The sequence below is a fragment of the Gordionus sp. m RMFG-2023 genome, chromosome 3 (genome assembly GCF_954871325.1).
Source record: "Gordionus sp. m RMFG-2023 chromosome 3, tfGorSpeb1-WG-v2, whole genome shotgun sequence".
Classification (NCBI taxonomy): domain Eukaryota; kingdom Metazoa; phylum Nematomorpha; class Gordioida; order Chordodea; family Parachordodidae; genus Gordionus; species Gordionus sp. m RMFG-2023.
In genome coordinates this window covers 1,299,132-1,319,983 of record NC_088777.1, presented here as the reverse complement: position 1 = coordinate 1,319,983, position 20,852 = coordinate 1,299,132, and positions in this window count along the sequence as shown.

Genomic DNA, 20,852 nt, shown 5'->3' with positions numbered 1-20,852 from the left:
TACCCCCTTTCACATGTAAAAATCTATTTTATAACGAAACATAGCAATTTCCTTACATTATAAAAATTTAAAAATTTCCTCCCTAAATTTCATAAGATTTTAAAGTAGTATTATATATATATAAACAACGTATTTATCGATTTTATATCTAAGAAAATTATACATTGGTCTCTCTTTATTTTTGCTAATAATTGCCGTTTATTACACAACTCTTGTTCCATTATAGGAAGAAAGGGACTAAAATTTGTGATTTGTCTGCCACTCTTGTATCTCACTATTCAAAGATGCCTTTCATATTCTCCTTTCTAACACTATTTATTTTTTTTCCCTTGGGAGTGCTCGCTTATTATACGGCCATAAATTTAAAGTTTCTCGACGTCGAAGGAAAATCGAAATGTAAAACGGAAAGCGTTAAATAGAAAATTTTCCGCCGGTCTAAATATTAGAGACGCGAAAAGCGGGAAAACCTTGTGGTTTGTAACTCTAATAATTATAAAATATAGATTATTTTCGTTGGCTAGTTTTAAAGTCTATAAAAATTTAACCAAGAGCATTTTATATAAATATATATAATCTATTTTTTTTTGCTATACTTTCTCATTTTAATATATTTAATTTTGTATATTATATTAATTTTTTCCTTAACGCGATTTGTCTTATTTTTAAATATTGTCCCAAATAATATTCTGTTTTTTTAGTGACATTCTTTAAATTAATTACATATATATATATATTATATACTGCTATAAAAAATTAATAAATATTTTTTAACGAAATATATAATATTATGCAGGTAGAATTTATACATAGTAAAAATTCCACCATAGAATCCTATTGTTGGAATGAATGATACCTATATATTTAAGATAGCTATTGTAGGCTATAATAAGTGGCGCTATTTTTAAGTAGCAATGGCTCATTTTTTATCTCTACTTTAAAAAAGAAATTAATATTTTACCCTTTTTCTTACTTTTAAAAAGACGGACAAATCAGATCCTATTATTTCATCAATAGAATGCTGAGAGTCAGAAATTATTCTTTTTCTAGGAACCTTCTGGCCTTATTCTAACGATCTTCCCTGACCCCCTGGTCTACACATACCAAATTTTGGGTATAGATGATATAGAGGCAACACATTTTTTTGTTTAGCTGTATTGGTCATAAATACCTAGAGAAATTTTTCTAAATCATGATAAATGACACTTACACGAATTTTAAATTGAATCCGATACATTATTCCTTCCTAAGATATCTAAAAAAATTATCTTGATGTCTCCATACGGAAACGAGAATTCACAGGAATAGAGTTGAAGCCCGTCAAATCTGACATGATTATTCAATACCTACTTTAACATATAAGATATAAAGGCCAAGCTAGACCAATGACCTACAAGGAGTTAATTTTATTTCCCCTTTCTCCCTTCCCTGATTGGACAGAAAATATTTTATACAAGAATGTTATAAAGTTAGAATGGTTATAAATTATTTCCCGTTGCCGAGATAAGGGCACATCTGAATTCCTAATCCTGTTCAATTTTTACTAGTGTTGTTAAATTATCTAACTTGACTATTTCTATTGTGGTTTAGTCGAGCTTTTAGCCTAAAAAATTGAAAACCTCTAAGATGAGTCTTAACTTGAAGATTGATTCCAATATTTTTGGATAAAAACATGGCTGCGCTGTTTTTATAGTTGACTAAAGTTAGTTAGTTTAACAACACTAGTTTTTACGATCATTTTTTCATATGTTACCTATTTAATTTCCCGAATTTTGCTGTAGGAAGGAAACCATGTGAGAATTTTTGAATAGAAAATATAAGTTTTAAATCTCAATATTTAATTTTATATCGAAAATTATTTTTTAAAAAAAAATATATTTTTGTCACTAAGTTGTATTAGCGGCGATGTGTTATTTTTTTTTCAACTTTAAATCATATTTTTAAGCGCGTTAAAAAATTTTGAAAATCTCTGTTTACCGAAATAGTATTCCATCATGTTTGGAATTACCATACCCTGGTGAATTTAAAGAATATTTCTGTCACCAACTTTAAAACTCATCATTTATACTCATTTTTTTTTTCATAAATTTTTCATTATAAATTACTTTAGAAGTTAACGATTAAAATTGTCTAAAATCCATAAGTCAGGTGATGCCGGAATTCATTTCCGGTAAAATCAGATTTTAAAAAAAAAAATGCTCTCAAAAAAAAATGATTTAAAAGTTGAAAAGATAATAGTTGTTGTTAAACGGCTAACTCAATATTCCATCCAGAAAAATATTACGCGAGTCTGAAGATTTTGCTTCATAGAAGGAACAAAAGTCTAAGACATATATTAACGAAATCTCGAGGCGCATAGGTGTAATTTTTCTGGCTAAAATATTCAGTTATCCGTTTAACAACACTAAAAGATAACGCATTGCCAGAAAAAAAAGCATGTTGACGCAAACATATGACTAAAATTAATCTAAATTTTAAAAAGAAAAATATTTACCAGCATATTGCCCGGGGGCTGACTGGCCATAAGACCAGGTTGACATTTTGCTCAGGAGCCCATCGATAAAATGTCGATTTTGGGGGCCGATCAGAGGAAAGAAAATGTGAAAAAAAAGAGGCCGATAAGAAAAAAATAATAATATTATTATGTTCGCATTATTTTTCACTTATCATTTTATTTATTTTTCAATGATATATCTCTGTTATTTGAATATCGCATTCCTTGAGAATTGTCATGCCGTTTACTATATTGTAATGCATAAAATACAGATAACTTCGCTTGACGCCTTTCGCATCATTACGACGTGCGTAATCTTTGTAGTTTGAGTAGAGTGAAAGCTTAAGTTTTGATTAATTAATTATATTATAATTTTTTAATACAGCCAACATCTGTGTTCGTATAAATAAAAGGTTCGAATTGAAGAGTTGGTGTATAATGAACCCTTATCTTTGGCCGGGCCATTTAAAAAAAGGAAGAAAAATAAATTAATTGTCGTTTCGGCGCAATAAAATTTATGTTAAACATTTCTGATTTTGCTTTATGTATTACATCCCTGTGGTATGTTTTAATCTTGGTCAGGCCGCAAGAAGAAAAGAAGAATGAAAGAGATATTTTTGAAATGTGGGACGGGTACCATCCAGTGTTGTGTTGTTTTATTTTATTTTTTTTTTCCGCTTTATTTAAATTATATTTTTAGTATTCCTTGTCTGTTTGTTTTCCATCTTTGCAGAGCCGCAATGGGGAGACGAAAAACGGAAGAGAGTTGGGAAAAGATGTCATGGTGCTGAATTTCCACCATGCACATGTTTATGTATTAATAATATAAAAAAAAGGAAAAGGTTTTTTTTGGTATAACGACCCTTTCTTTTTGTGAAATATATTTTGTATGACCTAACTTTAAAAAAAGATATCGTATTTTGGCGGATACGTAAAAACGTTAAAATTAAACTTTAAAATGTTCTTTTCTTCAAACAAATAACAATTTTAAAAACAAATATGCAAATATTATAAAAATAATAATATTATTGCAAAAAAGATAATAGAGATTTTATAAATAAAGATAAATTGATTAAAAGATTTCGATAGATTTTATCCTTCGCCTTCCGTGAAATTATCATTTCTTGGCTAAGGATGCGTTTCTTATTTTTATTTTTTTTAAAAAAAATTATTTCTATTGAAACTGTATGATGGAAACAACAGCCAGATTAGTCGATATGGGAGACTGCTATTTCTAATTTTGAAGAGGTTTTATAATATATTTTTTTTTAAATTATGATTGGATATATATATTGATAATAAACTGATGTTCTTTATGAATATTTGGTTCGAATCTTTTTAGTTTGATATTAAATTTTTTAAAGATAGGATATTATTATTATTTTTTTAATTAACCTCTGTTTACTAGTTTATTTGCACTCAAAAAATTATTTTTCTTATTTTTATATTTTTACATATATGTATCCGAAAGAGGGCGTTAGATGTATATATGAAAAAAATATCCTTTTTTTTTAAGAAACCCCGAACGATTATTGGTTAGCGCTTTTTCGTATTTGTATTTGGGTATAATATATATATATAATGGCAGGTGTCTTTGACATTTAAATTTATAAGTAGTTTCTTAATGATTATATTTACGTGTAAAAAAAACATTATCCTTAAAGATATCGTTATTTGATCGATTGCCAAATTCAAAACCGAACCGCTCACTAAGTATTCGATGGACTGATTTTTGCTTGTAGTCTAAATTGAAAATTTTTTAATTTTGATGCAAAGAGGGGGTTGTCTTGAAGTATCTAAGTGGTTTTGGTTGATATTCGAAAGAGAATAAATTTAATCTTTTATTTTTTTTTTCTAACTTCAATAATCTGTTTTATGTAATACATTATCTAGTCATATATATATATGTGTAATTGGGCTAAATAATTTAAACGGTAATAAGTTAAATTAAGGCCTTTTAGATAAGTGATGTAATAAACATTCAATTTTAAATTGAAATAATATAATGTAATATAATTTACAAATTCCAATTACAATATAATTTAATGTCTTAAACCAAGAGAAGAGAAGAGAAGATATAAATAATCCATTATTTAACAATTTCAGATCACTCATAAATATGATTAATTAAAACATTATCCCGAAAAAATATTTTTTTAAAAAAAACCGTAAACAGACCCAATTGACTTGAATACTGCATTACTGACGTTATCCACGAGAAAAATCTTAATTTTTGTTTTGCATTTCTCCTGTACATATAAAGTGTTAAGCCTTATTCCCAAAAATTTTTTTTTCGAAAAAATATTTTCAATCGAACCGATTGCCCAACTCAAAACCGGCCACTTTACGAAATATTTTATTGACCAAAATAGCTAGTAATAATTGAATCGAAAAATGTTCATTTTTCGTTTTATATTCTCTTTATAAGATACAATAATGCTTAACACGCAAAATGATAAGCAAAACAAAAATTTAATGATGTTAAACTACCGAACTTTGGTCAACTATGAAACAGCGTAATAGTGAGTACAAATTTAACCTTTCGACGCAGCGTTTTAAAAACGCATATCAATAATTTAAAATACAAAACGCAAACGTACTCAAATTAAAAAATGCAATTAAAATGCATTATTTGCGTTTCGAAAACGCAGCTTTGAAATGTTTCAATTTTGTGCGCACTATAAACCATGTTTTTATCCAAAAATATTGGAATCAATCTTCAAGTTGAGACTCAGCTAATTCAATTTTTTAGGCTAAAAGGTTGACTAAGCCGTAGCGATGGTCAAAGTCAGGTGACTTAACGAAACTACAAAAATTAAGCTTTCTCCATGGCTAACGCCAGTAATGCAGTATTTAGCCATTAGGTCAGTTTCGAATCGGTTATCGGTTCTAATCAAGATATTTTTTTTTAAAGTATTTTTTTGGGGGAATAATGTTTTGCACGTATTTATAAGAAATATAAAATATGAATACTTTATAAAATTGATACTTATAATTAGCCTAGTAAATTTTGTCAATCAAATATTAGGTAATCTGTCGTTTTTGAGTTCGGTAATCAATCAAAATCACAATTTTTTTTATGGGAGGCATTGGAAACAAAAAAAAAATGAAAGAATTTATAAAACGCCAGAAATATGTGCCATTATAGGTCAGCTGTTATTTGTCGATATCTTATAAACCTACTCATAAATTTAAATGACATAAACTTATCAATTTTTTTTTATTCAAATTTTAAAATTTTTCACATGTTTCTACATCCAAATACAAAAAAAAACGGTAAATAATAATGATTCGGATTTTCCTAGAGGGATGTTTTTCATATATAGGCATATAACTTCCCTCTTTTGGATATATATTCGTTATATCTTTAAAGATTAAAAATTCCCGACACGATTTTTTTCAAATATTTTCCGGCCCGGTCCGGTTTTTTTTCAAAAATTTTTTCCGGCCCGGTCCGGTTTTTTAAAAAAAATTTTATTAGGCCCGGTCCGGTTTTTTTTAAAAAAAATTTTCCGGCCCGGTCCGGTTTTTTTTTCAAAATTTTTTAGGCCCGACCCGGGTAAATTTACAAACCCGGGCCGGTTTTTTTTATTTAATAAAAAAAAGTTTTTCATTTTTTTTTTGTTAATTAAAAAATAAGAAAGAAATTTTTTGTTTTTAAATCACTTTAATTAAGAAATTTATTTTTAAAATTTTTGTGTTATTAAAAATTAGTGTTGTTAAACCATCTAACTTTGGGAAGGAAGGAAGGAAGGAAGGAAGGAAGGAAGGAAGGAAGGAAGGAAGGAAGGAAGGAAGGAAGGAAGGAAGGAAGGAAGGCAAGTTTTTATTCTAACAAATAATATTCTCTAACATTAAGTTCAGGCCTAAACTTAGACGTTTAAAGTCGATGTTTTTAGTGGATAATCCTTGACCACGTCATATTGGAGTTGGTTAAAGTTAGGTGACATAACATTACTATTAAAAAATTATAAATTTTGTTGTAGCTGTTGAAAAAAAATAAAAAATAAATTTAATATAATACATCAAATGTCAGTTATTTTCTGACAGGAAAATTAAGTTTTCCTGGTGGATGGAGGAAAAACGTGATCATCACATGGGTTGAGGAGGAACAATGGAGCTTTCTTTAGGTGTCTTTTGGGGTGAAGAATATATGGAAGCAGGATATTTATAATCTTTATATATATATGAGTAAATATGACGTCTTAATCGACACACACATTAGTATCGTAAAATATTTTTACGCTTGTCATTTATATAAACATGACATGACTTGTAGAATTGAGATGTACGTAAAAAGTGAATAGTAAATGAGAAGTCGGAGGGAGGGGGGGGGGCTTCAGTAAAAGGTTGGAACTGTAGGGAGGTCGTCTTGCTGGGATCTTGTAAGAGGCATTTGAGTTATATAATAAAGAGTTTACTCGTAAAAACATTATTTCAAATTTTATTAAAAAAATTTAAATTTACACATAAAAATTTTGTAAGCCAAAAAAAAAATTATAGATCACAAATTTAATCCTGAAAATTAATTATTATTAAAAACAAAAAAAAATAAAGTATATCTTTTTAAGTATAAAAAATTTTCTGACTTTTATAGGGGAAAATAAAACGCGCAATTATTAAATTAAAATATAAATTGGCGCAAAGTTAAAAAAAAAAAGAACGTTTTTTGCAAAAAGGAGATGCGTTAGTTTTATCTTACGCAATTAGTAGGGATAAAACCTACCCCTCCCTCCTATATTTTCCGGAACTCTAATTATACCTATGGCATGCAGGACTATCTCCAGGACCTAAATATCTCTAACTTAGAGATCTGAACAGTTAGGCCCGGCCAAAGTCTGGCCGGCCCGAATTTAAAATAATCGAGTTCGGGTCAGGTCGGGTCTAATATTTAAAAAAAAATCGGATCGGGTCGAGTCGGGCCGGGTCGGGTCGGGCCGGGTCGGGTCGGGTCGAACCTTGGAAATTTTATAAAATATTTTTTTAAATTTATCAATTTTATATCGAATTTTTTCGGTAAAATAAAAAATATTGAAGATTTTATTTTACCGAAACTTAACGACATAATATAATGTCTTTTATTTTGAGTAATTATAAAAATTAATTTATATATTTAATAAATTCGGGGCGGGCTGAGTCGGTAAATTTTTTTTTAAAAAAAAATTAGGCCCAATGCAGATTACTACTCTAACTTATATTGGTAGCACATCCTACTTAGGACTCCAGTAAGAAAAATCTTCTAAGTAAAAAAAAAAAAACATAAAAACCATATGTTAAATCTTAAAAAAAAAATGTACTTAATTCACAAAAAAAAATTTTATTTAATTTTTATGTATTGAAAAGAAAAGAAAAACTATTTTTAATTGAAGTTTATAAACAAATTATTTTTTTATATAAAAATCTATTTATACAATAGTAATCAACTTATTTATACATCGAAACCTATTAGACAATAAAAAGTAAATGTTGTTGGTTTCCAAAGTATCTCTGGTGCCTCTAAAGAACAAGTTAAAAATTAATCTTCCTTTTAATAAATCGTAACTGTTGTAACTGTTGTAACTGTTGAAAAAAAGAAGAAATAAATTTAATATAATACATCAAATGTCAGCTATTTTCTGACAGGGGAATTAAGTTTTCCTTGGGGGAAGAAGAGGAGGTGATGAACACATGATGGGTGGATTTGAAGGATTCTTTTGTTAGCCATTTTGGGATGAAGAGTTTGGATTAATTCGAGAAAATGTCAGCGAGGAACTACGAATGGACCTTTGGGAAATGAAGAATCAGATAATTATGATTTATAATTTGTAATTTTTTTGTTAATGTTTAGAGATTGTTGGTGTTTTTGTAATGAATAAATTTGAGTCGTTTTATTCGTCTTATTATTAAATATGGTTGGAACTGACAAAAAACACAAACTTAATAATGTTTGATTATAAGAAAAAAATGAGACTAAATTCTAAAATAAGAATAAACCAGAAAGAAAACTACTGAATTAAAGAGCTAAATTAAGAATTATATAATAAAGGAAACACGGAACTGAAACTTGGACTTATATCTTTATTAAGTAAAATATATTCATCAAATTACAAAAAGTCAAAAGTAAAAATCAAAAGTGAAAAAGTGTTATCATAATTAAAAAAAAAGTAATTATTTATCAAAAAAATCAACAATATATATCCATCTCTAATATCAAAAAAATGACTGACATTTCTTTAATTAATATATATATAAAAATTGATTGACATTATATTATAAAATGTATCATTTACGACATAGTTTGGATTAATTCGAGAAGATGTCAGCTAGGAACTAAGAATGGAACTTTGGGAAATGAAGAATTATATAATTATTATTTATGATTTGTAATTTTTTTGTTAATGTATAGAGATTGTTGTTGGTGTTTTTTTTAATGAATAAATTTGAGTCGTTTTATTCTCCTTATTATGAAATATGGTTGGTGTTTAAGTAACCAAAGTATTTGTAATACTATTAATTACCGACTCAAATTTTAATTTATCATCTTTAAAAATATAACAAATATATATCCAAAAGAGGGCGCTAAATGCCTAAATACGATAAATATCCCTCTAGGAAAAGGCGAATGATTATTTTTTTTACCGTTTTTTTGTGTTTGGATAACATGTGGAAAATTTAAAAAAAAAATTGATAGGTTTCTGTCATTTAAATTTATGAGTAGGTTTAAGAATCGACAAATAACAACTGACTTATAATGGCACATATTTCTGGCGTTTTATAAATTCCTTTATTTTTTTGTTTCCAATGTTTTGTTCCGAAAAAAATATTGTGATTTGATTGATTACCGAACTCAAAAATGACAGCTTACTGAATATTCGAAAGACAAAATTTCTAGTATAATATCAATTTATAAAAAAAATGTTCATTTTTATATATCTATAAATACGTGCAAAACATTATCCCAATAAATTACTTTAAAAAAAAAGATATGGTGATTCGAACCGATAACCGATTAGAAACCGACCTAATGGCTAAATACTGCATTATTGGCGTTAACCATGGAAAAGGCTTAATTTTTGCTTTGTGCGTCATTTACGTGTTAAGTAAGCGTTATTGTATCTTATAAAGAGAATATAAAACGAAAAATGAACATTTTTCAATTCATTATTACTAGCTATTTTGGTCAATCGAATATTTCGTAAAGTGTCCAGGAGTTCGGCAATCGGTTCAATTGAAAATATTTTTTAAAAAATTTTTTTTTGGAATAAGGCTTTAATATACGTAAATATACACTGAAAATGCAAAAAAAAATGATTTTTTTTATGGATAACGTTAGTAATGCAGTATTCAAGTTATTTGGGTCTAAAAAGATATATTTTCGGGATAATGTTTTAATTAATCATATTTATGAGTGATCTGAAATTGTTAAATAATGGATTATTATTTATATATCATGGTTTAAGACGTTATGTTATATTGTAATTGAGACTTGTAAATTATATTATATTATTTCAATTTAAAATTTCATGTTTATATAAATACTAAGGTCTTAATTTAACTTATTACCGTATAAATTATTTAACCAATTACATTTATATATGACTAGATAAATGTATAAAACAGATTATTGCAGTTAAAAAGAAAATAAAAGATTAAATTTATTCTAATTCGAATATAAACCAAAACCAGGGATCCAAACCGAACCTGAACCGAACCGTTAAACCGCTAAAAACCGTTATTTTTTATTGAACCTAAACCGAACCTAAACCTCTAAAAAAATTTCTAGCCAAACCTGAACCGAACCGCTAAAATGCCTCTGAACCGGTTCGAGTCTCATAATTTTATGCTTATAAATTAATAAGTTATTACTAGTAGTATATTGCAAAAATTTTAATTATATTCAAATTGTTTTAAAAATTATTATCAATCACATTTGATTGATAAACGTCAGTCATAATTTTTATAAACTTTAGTATATTGCCATTTTACAACATTTTTTAAATATTTTAAGCTTATAAATTATAATGCCTAGAAATAAATTAAATCTAATATATAAATTATTTACATATATTATTATAAATGACACCTCAAATCTGATATCATACTAACAATGCCAGCTACCCAAGTTAGTGTGGAAAGATGTTTTTCAACAATTAAATTTATATTATCTCCTTATAGATGTAATTTGAGTGAGAATTTTGAAAATATATCAATTGTGCGGCTTAATAATTTAAGTAAATAAAATAAAATATTGTTTATATTAAAGTTAATCATTGATATATTTATTTTTTATATTTATAAATAAAATATTATTTTATAATGTGCAATTAATAAAAATGAAGGTTTTTATTTTAATTATAAAATTTAATAAAAATTTTCCTTATACATAATCCTAATCTAGGTTTGAATACATAAATGTTCAAACCGGTTTTTAGAGGTTCGAACCGAACCGATATTTTTATTTTTTGCGAACCGAACTTGAACCTTGAACCGTTATTTATATCCGAACCTTAACCTGAACCGAACCGATGTTCATTTCGGTTTGGATCCCTGACCAAAACCACTTAGATAGTTCAAGACAACTCCTCTTTGCATCAAAAAAAAATGAACATTTTTTCAATTTAGACTACAAGCAAAAATTGGTCCATCGAATATTTAGTGAGCGGTCCCAGTTTTGAGTTCGGTTCGGCAATCGATCAAATCACGATATTTTTTTAGGATAATGTTTTCTACACGTAAATATAAGCATTAGAAACTACCCTAAAATTTAAAATTCAAAGAGAACTGTCATTTATTTGTTAATTCTTAGGGTTGACCACATGTGTATTTATATATATATCTTTCTTTCTTTCTTTCTTTCTTTCTTTCTTTCTTTCTTTCTTTCTTTCTTTCTTTCTTTCTTTCTTTCTTTCTTTCTTTCTTTCTTTCTTTCTTTTATATATATATACCCAAATACAAATACAAAAAGTGCTAACCAATAATCGTTTTTTCATAATTATACATTTAACGCCCTCTTTTGGATATATATTTGATAATTTTTAAAAATATGAAAAATAAATTTTTGAGTTTGTAATAAGCTAGTAAACAAGAGTTCTCTTTTTAAAAGAGGCTAGCTCCCTCTTGAAAACACTCTTAAGAGTTCATCAACCAGCGCTTTAAAATTATGTAAAGAAAAGAGGAAATGCTTTCCAATTTGATTGAAAAATGGATAACTATAAAAATTATTGCAAAGTATTAAAATACTTGGCAATAAAATCATTAAATATTTTTACTAAATTCTCGAGTAAAATTTGGATAATTTATGTTATCTAAGTTATTAGGAAAATTAAAAATTTTTTTAATTAATTTAATTAAATTATCAGTGTATATATAGGTCTAATAATACAAAATTACTTTGATCAACAATAATTTAATTTTACTTTGAAAAATTAGTTCTATGATATATTATAGGTGATCCTGGATGTTAACTTTTTCTTTTCACGAATTCTTAGAACACGAATATCTTTCTCTTTCTCTTTCTATTAGTGGGTGCTGATGTTTCTTCATTTTTTTAGAAATATCTTCTTAGAGTCTTCGTTAGGCGTAGTAAATTATTTTTTAAACCTTTTTTTTTATTTAATACGTCTCTCTATAAAAAGAAAATAACTTCTTATCGCCAACGAAATGGTTTTGAAATAATAATATAAAGTGATATATTTATATGTTTTTTCTATTTTGTCTAATTAATAATAAAATCGTAAACTTAAATGGCAAAACAAAAAATCAATTTATATTTAATAATTAAACATAAGCCTATGCAAGGTTCCAAAATTACTCATTTTAGGAATATCTAGAATTGCAATTCCATTATGTTCTGCATTGCCTAAATCCTCAGTCAGTGTTATGGGTATTTTTTTTAGCTTGTTACGTGAGCATCCCTCAGTTGGGTCGGCATGCTTGTTTTTAACAATACCTTCAGATTCTATAACATACAATATCGCACTTTTCCGTTGAACCACTGTCCCTTCATGCCATCCAGCAGTCCTTTCGTTTTTTTACCCACACCTTGTGCTTCTCTTCAAATCTACGGGGCTCAACGTTTCCAATCTTTATAATATTTATCATTTTCGTGCAGCGCTTTAAGTCCTTTTCCCTCATAGATAAATTCCATGGATCTAACGTCGTACCTGAGCGGCCTTTCCAAATATCATTTCGGCAGGGGATTTACCGGTAGTTGCATTTGGATCATTTCGGTGGGTAATTAAAATATTCGCCAAATTTAACTGGTCCGGAGTACTACCTTCTCCTTCCAGCATAGAAACGCGTCTTTATGGTGAGTATATAACGCTCAGTCAAACCATTCGATTTGTGGCTATAAGGGGGACCGATCTAAAATGTTTATGTTGCTTTTAAAAAGAAATGTTTTGAATTCAGATCCGTCTATACCGAGTGTTGTTATCCGAGACAGAAAGTGTCCTCGATGCGTAAGCAATCGGTTTCTCCTGGCCAAGTAAGAAATCGGGTGTGCAATAACAGCTCCTAGACAATCTTCGGAAGCGTCTCAAGAAACCACGACCAGGAATATCGGCTGAATAAGGAATTATTGTATAATTCCTTTGAAAATATATTTTTTTAACTCTATTAAATATTTCATTTTCTTTAGCTGACCAAAGCCAACTCACATTTTAACCCGTGAGTCGATATAAAGGTGCACAAATAGAATGTAAATTTTTAATAAACGATTCATGATAATTTACCATTCCTCGAACGTAATTCTTTGAAATTAGACGGTGTTTTACAAGTTTTTATAGCATTAATCTTTACTTCTGTCGGGTGAATTCCGAATTCGACAATTACATGACCTAAATAAGTAACTGTCTTTTCTCCAATTTTAATTTTATCGGTCGTCGTTGTCAGTCCAGCCTTATCAAATCTTCTTGATACTTCTTCTACATTAACTATATGATATCTGCGTAATTATTTCGCTAGATTTGGTTAACCTAGTTACATTGTCTCAGATAACGGTACTAAGTTTACTGAATCTGAGTTCATAAGTTTCTTTTTAAAAACAACCTAAAACATTTTAGATCGGTCCCTTTATAGCCCCAAATCGAATGGTTTGGCTGAGCGTTATATACTCGCGATAAAGACGCGTTTCTATGCTGGAAGGAGAAATGGGACTCCGGACCAGTTAAATTTAGCGAATGTTTTAATTACCCACCGAAATACTCCAAATGCAACTACCGGTAAATCCCCTGTCGAAATGATGTTTGGAAGGCCGCTCAGGACGACGTTAGATCAATGGAAATTATATACGAGGGAAAAGGACTGAAAGCGCTATACGGAAAAAATATTATAAAGGTAGGAACGTGGAGGCCCGTGAATTTGAAGAGAAGTAAAAAGTTTGGGTAGAAAAAAACGAAAGAACTGTAGGATGGCATGAAGGGACAGTGGTTCAACGGAAAAGTTCGATATTGTATGATGTAGAATCTGAGGGTATTGTTTTAGAAACAAGCATACCGACCTACTGAGGGATGCTCATGTAACAAGCTAAAGAAATACCCATAACAATGACTGAGTATTTGGGCAATGCAGAACATAATGGAATTACAACTCTAGAAAAAAGAGTTATGAATACCCCATTAAGTTATTACAAGTGATTGATTTTTGTTAATTTGCCTTCAAGTTTACAATTTATTATTAAATAGTCAAAATAGAAAAAAAAACATATAAATATATTTTATTTATATCAAATAAATCACTTTTTATATTATTATCTATCATTTCTTAATTTTATAGAGACGTATTAAAAAAAGAGGTTAAAATAGATACTACGCATAACGAAAACTCTAAGAAGATATTTCTGAAGAAAAAAAACGAAGAAACATAAAAACCTACTCAATTTCGTACTCCAAGAACTCGTAAAAGAAAAAGTTAACATTCAGGGATTACCCATATAATATAGAACTAATTTTCAAAGTAAAAAATAAAAGATTTAATTATTATTTAAGCCTACTGATAATTTAATTAAAATTAAGAATATTTTTTTTTTACTTTCCAAATAGTTTGGGTAACATAATTTATCCAAATTTTACTTTGACAATTTTAGTAAAAAAAAAAATTTTAAAAATTTTTCTAGCATTTTCGTACATAGAAATAACTTTTTTACCTTAAAAAGATGCAGTGAAAACTAGTATCGATTTTTCAATCAAATCGAAAAGCATTTGCTCTTTATGCAATTTTAAAACGGCGGTTAATTGAACTCTTGAGAGATAGGGAGGGTGATCGCTTTGAGGATTTAGTGGCGGGAACGGTAGGTAGCTCTTTTCCTAAAGGAGCGTTAAGAACTTCAGGTTTGCTAGCTTATTTCAAACTCAAAAATTTATTTATATATTTAAAATTTAACAAATATATATCCAAAAGAGGGCGTTAAATGTATAAATAAGAAACACTGATACCCGAACGATTAATGGTTAGCACTTTTGTATTTGTATTTAGGTATATATATATATAATATATATATAGAAAGAAAGAAAGAAAGAAAAACTGATGTTCTTCAAATCTTTTTGGTTGATATTAAATTTTTTAAGGTAAGATTATTATTTTTTTTAATTAACCTCTGTTTACTAGTTTATTTGCAACTCAAAAAATTATTTTTCGTATTTTTAAAATTTAACAAATATATATCCGAAAGAGGGCGTTAGATGTATAAATATGAAAAAAATATTCTTTTTTTTATATGAAACCCCGAACGATTATTGTAGCGCTTTTTTGTATTTGTATTTGGGTACAATATATATATATATACACACACATGTGGTAAACCTAAAAATTAACAAATAAATGACAGGTCTCTTTGACATTTAAATTTATGGGTAGTTTCCAATGCTTATATTTACGTGTAGAAAACATTATCCTAAAAAAATACCATTATTTGATCGATTGCCGAACTCAAAACCGAACCGGTTACTAAATAAAATATATGGAAGAAACAATTTTGCTTTTAATTTAAATTGAAAAATGTTCATATAAATATGTGGTATCTGTATCTAGATAGATTTTTGATTAAAATATCTGTATCTAGATATTATTTTAGACAATGTATCTGTATCTAGATCCATTTAAAAAGTATCTTTAAACAACTCTGGAAAAAATAATTTTTTAATATAAAATAACGTGATTTGACAGCTAACCATCTCGTAACAGACCCAAACCAAATGACTTGAATACTGCATTGCTGACGTTATCCATGAGAAAAAATCTTTATTAATTTTTTGCATTTTTAGTGTATATTTACGTGTTTAAGCCTTATTCCAAAAATTCTTATAAAAAAATATTTTCATTTAAACCGATTGCTGAACTCAAAACCGGCAACTTTACGAAATATTCGATCGACCAAAATTCCTACTAAATATGAATTGAAAAATGTTCATTTTTCGTTTTATATTCTCTTTATAAGATACAATAATGCTTAACACGTAAATGATGCACAAAGCAAAAATTAAGCTTTTCCCATGGTTAACGCCAGTAATGCTGTATTTAGCCATTAGGTCGGTTTCAAATCGGTTATCGGTTTCAAATCGGTTATCGGTTCTAATCACGATATTTTTTTAAGGGGGATAATGTTTTACACGTATTTACAGAATTATAAAAAAATGAACATTTTATTGGTATTATATTGGCTACTAAATTTTGTCAATCCAATATTCAGTAAGCTGTCATTTTTGAGTTCGGTAATCAATCAAAATCACAATATTTTTTTGGGATTCGCACGTAAATATAGGCATTGGAAACAAAAAAAATGGATGATGATGAGAGGCAAAAGAGGCACTAGAAGAACTTCCGGCATATAACATCATCATCCTTCTCCAAGCTTCCTCTGGGATTTATAAAACGCCAGAAATATGTGCCATTGTAAATCAGCTGTTATTTATCGGTTCTTAAACCTAACTCATAAATTTAAAATGTCAAAAACCAATCAATTTATTTTTAAATTTTACACATGTAACTACATCCAAATTCAAAATAAAAAAATACGGTAACCAAAAATGATTCGACTCCCACCAACCAAATCCCCCAAAACTTTTGAGCCAATGGGAGAAAATCGAGAAAATTTTGGATTATTATTATATTCAAACCTTGCTATTTCCACCAACTTAATAATTTTTAGAAATTATCAGAGTTCTTAAAAGATACTTTTTAAATGGATCTAGATACGGATACATCGTCTAAAATAATATCTAGATTATCTAGATACAGATACGGATACCACAGTATCTAGATCCTTTAACAATTCTGGAAATTATCGATAGCTTTTTTTGGAGTAACTCCTCTCCCAACATCCTCAATTGAGGATACTGGCCTATTTTATTTTCTATAATGATGATTAATTTAAACCTTAGTAGTAGTAGTACACCCCTCTTCTCGCTATAAGCAAGGTTGAAGGAAGCAAATCGAACAGTCTATAAATTTTATATTGATCTAGCTTGGGACTTATGTGGAGCTTATTTTTGAAAAAATAAATTATAACACTTGTTTCTAAATATTAGGGAAAAATTATTGATACCTATAACTAAGAGGGGAGGGGGGTTATAACTAACCGACTGTGTTGACTGACATTTTCTTCTTAACTTCTTATTCTATATCAGGTACCCTTACCTATGTTTATTTATTCACTTGAATAATCTAATATCGAATCAAATAGCCTTCCCCTTTTTATCATTGTCTCTTCTCAAAGGGTATACGCATTCAAATTTAAAGTATTTTATATAGATAGATAGAATCCTTACATCTTATGTTATGTTCATATATTCATAACGCATTTAAAGGGTCTTATCTATTATTATATAAAGAAACCATTCTATACTAATAAATAGAAAGATAGTAAATAGGCCATGTATAGGTAAAATTTGATTAACTTAAGGTTATAAATGATTATTAATTCCATTTTTTTAAAAAATTTGATATTTATGATTATAGTTTTAATTATTATTATTTATATATATTAAAATGAACAAATTTAAACTAGGACCTTCCCAAAATCGAATATCCGATTGGAGTCAGGTTTAGGGGTTTCTAAAGAAAGAAAGAAATACAGAAAGAAAGATTAGAAATAATTTAAACCTCACCCCCTCGCCAATAATGAATAAGTGATTGTGGCAATTTTATGCTATGGAAAAGTAAGAAACACAATAAAGGGAACAAAATGAAAATCAAGGCATTTCTTTTATTGCCGTTTTCTTTTTTCCTAGAGGCTGGCATGATTTCCTGTCACCTTGACAGCTGATATATGCAAAAGGGAATGGGATAAATTACATTAAAGAATACTGGCAAATCTTGCAAGAAAAATAAATAATGTAACCTAAATTGAACATGTTTCTTCGTTTAATTTATTCGTTTTACATTTCATAAAAACTTGAATTTAAATTGTTCATTATTTTCCGGTCATAGGTTACTTTATTATGATTAGTAACTGATATAATATGTCTACCAAAAATGTAATTAAAATTAATATAAAGGTGAAAAAATATAGAAATAGAGTTAACGGGAAAGGATAAGGGATAAAAAAAAAAGAAAGTAAGAAAGAAAGAAAGAAAGAAAGAAAGAAAGAAAGAAAGAAAGAAAGAAAGAAAGAAAGAAAGAAAGAAAGAAAGAAAGCTAAGAATGAGAAGGGAAGAGAGAAGGCACAGACATGGAGGGTTATTCGATGGAAGAGAAAAAACGTAGATAGTTAGAGCGAATAATGACAGTATCGGTCTTTGTCGTAAGAAGAGGGATGCCTTAAGCTGATCAGTTTTTTTTCACGAATCGGTTTGCCTAATTCTTTAAAAAAAAACTTTGAGCTTTGCTACCGAAGGAGGCTAGAATGGAGCAGGCTAGGGATGAATAAGAAAGACGGGGTCTAAGGAACTGTACTTGATGATTTTTCGAGATTCTGCGATGGCGAGGGCATCGACGTTATAGTTAGGTGATGCATTTGTGTCAATGCAGGTGAAGTCCCAAACCAGGAGCTGACCCCTTGACCAAGGAATCAAAGACATTCCATCAAGACGTTTTCCATCGGTTTTAAAAATTCCGGTTGGTTCAAGTCTAGATGGAATGCCTTCTGATTGGGCACATAATACGATGTCATTGTATTTGGTGTGCCGTGGAAAACGACCTCGACAAAAGTGACAATGGGGGCAATGTCTGTGCCCTTGCTATCGACGCTGGTTTCGCAATGTTCACATCGATATGGAACAATTGAGCCGAAGTCCAATAGAAAACTTCAACAACTCAAGGTCGTTAGAGGGTATGGGTTCAAGAAACTCGTAACCGAATCGTTGGTCCAATTAGTGAAAAACTGTGAGATCGTCGTCATGAAGGCTCTATTTAGGTAAACCAAGGAACCTTCGTTGAATGGAATATCCCAGTCTTCTGTGAACATAAGGAGGGTCGTGGAGTGTTTGGGAAAACGGAATTGTACCAAATGGTCTGGGCTTCAGCTGATAAGGGACATTTAGAAAAATTAAGATATTTTTTTAAGAATTTGAGATAAATATTCCTATTTCGAAACACAAAGTAAAAAAAATGGATTTTAATAGGTCGATTACGAATATATCGAAATGAATGTTTTATCGATTGAAAAATCTATTTATAATAATAATATTTCGAAATCACTTTTTGATCGATAAAAAAATATATAATTATCACCTTTTTTGATAGCTAAACAAAAAAAATCAATCAATTAATTTTGGTTTTATATAAATAAATGAAAGAAATAAAGAAAGAAAAACAAAGTGAATCTTGATTTAAAAAAAAAATAAAATTAACTAGAACATTTAATGATTCCTCATCTATCCATCTAGTCCTCAAAAATAATTATTATTATTATATAAACACTTATAATTCGTAATCTCCAGGGTTGTGCGAACCCGAACCCGAACCCGAACCCGAACCCGAACCCGAACCCGAACCCGGGTTTCAGAGATGTAAAATTGTTTGGTTGGACATTTATTCGTGGACAACTCGACCCGGGGTAAAATAGACGAGTGTCGGGTTCGGACCCTCAATATTGTTTTCGATTAAGTTTCCCGTTATCAAAATTTACCGCTAAATAGAGCTGATAGCTCTCGAACACGGGTGCGGATTCGTATCCCCCCACCTGCGTATCTCTAAAATTTAAAAAAGATCAAAAAAAATATATATAAATGACTCTTAAGAGCGGTAATGATGGCATCATCAAACATATATGGGGCGTTTCGAGAGTAAATCTACCCACCCCCCCCCCCCCCCCCACCCTCAGAAGGTATTAAATTGGTGGAGATATAATTTTCGACTCTAAAAAAGAGATATATATATATATTCAATTTCCCTTTTAAATTTGTAACGATACTTTTTTTTAAAAAAAAAGATCCATTCTTCAATTTATAAGGTGAAGTTTTAAGTCGTTTTTGCCCCCACAGTGATAGTGTAGAAATAAATGGCGCGATAGGTTAGACAGGGTATAATAACTCAGCCCACGGCCTGTCCCGTCCCCACCCCATTATCTTTATTTTTAGGATCGAATATATATGAGGCTATTATATTTTGGAGATTTTATAAATTCAAATCTTAAAATTGATTTGAAATAGAAAATAATGCAAAAAATTTCCCCGACTTCCAATAAATTAAGAATAAAAGTTATAAAAAAGAGGTAAAATATGCCTTTTTTTTTCTTTCTTTCTTTTCTTTTCTTTCGTTCTTTTCTTCCAATATATCACAAGGTCAACTTGGACCTTTGGAAGGATCTAGAGAACCCCAAAAATCCTACTCTATATTTTTGAACAAATATATATATACATTTTTTTGATTCCTATAATAATTATATCGAAAAATATATGTACATATAAAAAAAAAATACCATTTTCAGTATTAATTATTTTTAATTAATTAATTTTTTTTTCTGTTGTATACCTAAGATTGCATTAATCCCAAAAATCCCACAATAAATGTCTTACCCACATATAAAATTTAAAAAATTCGGCAAGATTCTTTAAAAAAATCGATAATTGTGCTTTAAAGGTAACAACTTTTAACGAACAAAGCAAATTAGATAATTATCTCTTTATAGTTATATATATATAAAATCAAAGAGAGCTATATTTAGTTTGTTGAATAGAAATATGGCATAATATTAAGGAATTTTTTTTTTTTTGATAGATTAAACGTTTAAATTGAATCATTATCTGCCTACCTTTTTATATATTAAAATTTAAATAATATTTGAAAAAATATATCATTTTAATAGAATATTTATAAAAATGACTGTTAAATTTCCAGAATAAAAATTTTTTAAAATTATTTTTGCAAATAATTTTTAGTTTTTAAAATTATGTATTCATATTAATTCACACGGTACAGTCAATTCTTTTATGATTGTTTTCCG